Here is a 5000-nt window from a genome sequence, read left to right as displayed (position 1 = left end):
TTCCGCCTTTTTGCAACCCTAACTGTGATGATGACAGATATGCACACTCAAACACACACACACACACACACACACACACACACACACACACGCACTCAAGCACACATACTTCTGCTACTGTCTCTACCAACCTTTTTTAATATCCTACACACGCACCCTACACACACACACACACACATACACACACACATACACACACACACACACACACACACACACACACACACACACACACACATCTTGACAACAAGTCAATCTTTGGGGCATTCAATTTTGCAATCAGAATACATCTGCTCACACTGTTGAAAACACACACAAAGACAAGTACACACATAGAGTTTTCATTCACACAAAGACAAGCACACACATTCCCAAGACAAGTTTTCATTCAACATCCCTCTAATAACTTCACCAGGCCCTTACATGAACAGGGCCTCTATCTCTCCCACTGCCACACACACGGGCACACACACACACACGCACACACACACACACACACACACACACAGATCAAGTACATGACCTTTTTCACAAACACACATAAATGAAGTGACAGACGGCTGCAGTATATAGCCTGTGGTCACAGACACACAAGGACGCTCCTGTGCATGTTGTGAACTCACACACAGACCTGACCTTGGCCAAAATGGACAACCTTCTTCAGATATACTACAGGGCAACACATAAGGGTATTATACACTGCAAAAAATAAAATCTAACCAAGTGTTATTAATCTCATATTAAGATCAAAAAATCTATTTGGTATTGTCTTTAGTATGAGGAGACTTTCCTAGCGCTCTCTCGAAAAATCATTCTGACTTAATTTAAGAAGACTTTGACTTATCTTAAGGAGTCTTTATCAAGACAAATTTACTCAACGCAGTGGCAGACAAATTTGCTTGTTTTTAGAACAAATTTAATTAACCTACTGGCAGACAAATTTGCTTGTTTTCAAGATGAGATGTCTTAAAAGAAGTATTTTCTTAAACTAAGTGAAATTATTTACGACAAAGCGTTAGGTAAGTATCTTTATACTAAAAACAATGCCAACTAGATTTTTTGATATAAGATTAATAACAATCGGTTAGATTTTATGAGAAAAGTGTACAAACACATTTACTTTTAAAGTGAGGAATGTGTGTGTGTGTGTGTGTGTGTGTGTGTGTGTGAGTGAGAGAGAGAGAGAGAAGGAGAGAGAGACAGAGAGTGTTCGCTAGCGACTGCTTTCCCAACATTAATGTCTAACCTCCCTCACTCGCTTCATCTCTCCCTCACTTTCTTTTTCATCTCTCTCTCTCCCGCTCTCTCGTTCTCCTGTTCTTTCTGTGTGTGCTGAAGCGTTCATACGAGTCCTCCATCATCTACCCTGCCGTCATGCCCCAGTGGTCCCCAAGTCACATGCAATCCTCTCCGCCTCCGCTCCCATCCTCTGTTATGACACTTTAAATAATCACACTGTACAACCCCTCTTCACTTTGGATATCGCTGGGTGTCTCTCTCTCTCTCTCTCACACAGACACACACACACACCAAAACACCTCTCTACCCACACACCTGTTATTAAGCCTCCCTTAGGCATTATATTCCCTTAATTGCAGTTTGTTTTCTGGAAATCAACAACACTATCTGGCAGGAGCTGGCCATAACAAGAGGAAATGGCAGTGGAGATGGGCTGAAACAGAGATATCTCAGGTCTAGTCCATGTGAATGTGTGTGAATGTGTGAGTGTGTGTGAGTGTGTGTGTGAGTGTGTGTGAGTGTGTGTGAGTGGGTGTGATTGGACTCCAGAACGCTCCAGCAACCCCAGACGTCTGATTTAAGGCCAGGCTTCCGAAAGGAACATCTCCCCCCTTCCAACAAGTCATATCCCCTCTTCCAGTTTTGACATGTTCATAGACAGACATACACACACGCACACACACACACAGACACACACACACACACACACACACACACACACACTATAAACTGCTGACACATACACACAGACACACACTCCCAAAGAAACTCACACACACATACACACTCACACCCACATTCCAGAGGAGATTTAAGCGCTCGGCAGGGGACCTACACATAATCACCTGAAACAAAGAGCCTCACATGGGCTTAAAGCAAATGAGCCTTTATATTACACACTGATCATTCTTCCTGCATATGCGCGCACACACACACACACACACACACGCAGGCACACACACACACATTCATTCACTCATTCACTGAAGCCTGCTTTCTGTCAAACATTTTCACAGAGATCCATACAAGCAAACAGAAACACACACACACAGCAAACACACACACACACACACACACACAAAGACACACACACACACACACACACTCTCTCTCTCAGGCCTTTCTCATTGGATAAATGCTCACAAAGACAAATACATTTGACAGTAACACCACCAAATGTACACACACATATTGTAAATATTGGAAGTGACACACATTCTCTGCCTCAGATATACTTTTCTCTCTCAGACATAGGTCCTCTCTCTCCTTCTCTTCCCCCCTCTTCCCCCCCCCCCCCCCCCTTTCTCCCTTACTCCTCTTCCCCCACCCGCTCTCTCTGCAGCATGAGGTGGGTTGGGCAGGTTGGAGACATCAGTTACTGCAGCAGGAGCCCATCTCTCTGCCAACACATTCCGCCCAGCCCGTAACCCATGACAACCCGCTGTATAGCCTTACACACACACACACACACACACACACACACACACACACACACACATATATACACACACACACATATATATATACACACACACACGCACACACACACACACTCCTCCTCTCATCTCTATCTCTCCTCTCCTCCCTCTCCCCAGACCTCTACTTAAAGGTGGGATATGTATACTGACCCCTCAGAGGCCCAAACAGTAGCAGCAGTATCTGTTTTTGTGTGTGTCTGTGTGTGTGTGTCTGTATATGTTTGTGTGTGTGTGTGTCTGTATATGTGTGTAAGAGAGTGAAAGAGAGTGAAGGTTTGAGTGAATGCAGTGTGTGTATGTGTGTGAGAGAGAGAGAGAGAAAGAGAAAGAATGTAAGCGCGTGTGTGTGTGTGTGTGAGAGAGAGAGAGAGAGAGAGAGAGAGAGAGAGACAGAGCAGATGTGTGTGTGTGTGCGACTGTGCGTGTGTATATATTTGTGTGTGTGTGTGTGTTATCTGTAAAGCTCCCTGTCTGATCAGCTGAGATAGTGGTGCTGCTTCACTGACACTCTGCAGGGCTGGCACCCTCCACCCTCCACTCCGCTCCGCTCCGACTGCAGCATGCCAGAGATTCCGCCGCGATAACACACTCCTCCACCTGTCACGATAACACACTCCTCCACCTTCATCACGATAACACACACACTCCTCCACCTCCATCACGATAACACACACACTCCTCCACCTCCATCACGATAACACACACACTCCTCCACCTCAGTCACGATAACACACACACTCCTCCACCTCCGTCACAATGCTCCAGTCCAGCACAGCTAACAGCAGCACACATGCGTGCTACAGCTGACATCAAGCAGTCCATCTTTCCACATACACACCACACTCCAAACTACATTTATGGGTTCACATGCACTACCCTCTTATGGGTTCACAAGTTTTACAAACATGACTTAGGGAACCATGTTGGGTGGAGTAAAGAAAAGTAAGACGAAAGTCTCCAATGCTCTACAGATACTGTATGTAGCTCTACAATACAAATTAACCTAGCCTAGCCTAGCCTATAAACTGACCTCTCCAGACAGGTGTGAGGAGAACACATCAACACTTGTGTGTCTCTCCTTGTGAAAACTCACTGGCCTATAGTCCACGCTAGGCTAGGCTAACAGCAGCATTTAAGCTGGGGATGATCCATTTTTCTGGCCTGCCAGTGAGGATATTCAATCTCCACGCACAGCCCGCTAGCGTGCTAACAGTCAAACAGCCGATCTCAGTGACACGGCAGTTGGTCCACAGGCTTACCCACTCACACATATGGGTGGCTGCTGCCTGCCTGTCCTGCCCTGCATGGCAAAGACACTAGCTAGCGGCCTAGCGTTTAGCCTCGGCACTGCGCAGCACGCCTGCCTGCGCTCTCTATTTTTACCGCCAGCCTTCCGGCTGACTGATATAATTATCCCCTCACATAATTACACAACACGACAGACAGACCTGCTCTCCAGAGATACCAGCCTGCCGCTCAATACAGCAACAGGCCACTCAACCACACAGAGAGAGGGGAGAGAAAGAGAGAAGGGAGGGTGAAGGAGTGTGGAAGGGAGGGAGAAAGAGGTTGAAATATTAGAGAGAAAGAGAGGGAGGAAGGGGGAGAGGGACAGAGAGAGAGCAAGAGAGGGAGGGAGGAATGGAGCGAGAGAGAGAGATGGAGGGAGAAGGAGGGGGACAGATTTTAGCAGGGTGAAAAATGTGTGTGTACTTCGCGTGTGAATATTTCACAAGGACAGAACGATTGGAAAGAAACAAAAGGAGAAGGGAAGAGCCAGACCAAAAAAGAGAGGGATAGAAGAGTACAGAAGAAAAGAGAGAAAGGGAATTCTGCTCCCCCGGGGCTCCTGGTGGGGTTCAGAGACATGAGACTCCAAAGGCCAGAGAGCTGACAGGAGCTCTATAAATCTGCTCTCCGTTGCCCCGAAACAGGACAGGCACCCCCCCTCCCTCCCCGAGCCCCAAGCAGCTCACCTTAACCACTGCCCACGACCCAGAACACACACTTCCACATCCATGACCCAGAACAAACACTTCCACATCCACGACCCAGAACACACATTTCTTCATCCACACCACAGGACACACACTTCCACATCCACGACCCAGAACACACACTTCTTCATCCACACCCAGAACACACACTTCCACATCCACGACCCAAAACACACACTTCTTCATCCACGACCCAAAACACACACTTCTTCATCCACACCCAGAACACGCACTTCCACATCCACACCACAGGACACACACTTCCACTTCCACACAAAGAATCAGG

At 47.0% G+C, this 5000-nt stretch overlaps 1 protein-coding gene across 5 annotated transcripts in view; it reads right to left on the bottom strand.

Annotated features, from left to right (window-relative positions):
* Positions 1–5000, bottom strand: part of dtnba (dystrobrevin, beta a) — a 47765-nt gene that overhangs the window by 26555 nt on the left and 16210 nt on the right. The gene's annotated exons all lie outside the window — the stretch shown is intronic.

The sequence above is a fragment of the Alosa pseudoharengus genome, unplaced genomic scaffold (assembly GCF_046254945.1).
Source record: "Alosa pseudoharengus isolate Yale_2024_CS ecotype anadromous, Long Island Sound unplaced genomic scaffold, YU_APseudo_1.1 YU_APseudo_1.1_scf_7, whole genome shotgun sequence".
Taxonomy (NCBI): domain Eukaryota; kingdom Metazoa; phylum Chordata; class Actinopteri; order Clupeiformes; family Clupeidae; genus Alosa; species Alosa pseudoharengus.
Note: the sequence above shows the minus strand (reverse complement) of the source record. Positions and strands in the feature narration are given on the sequence as shown.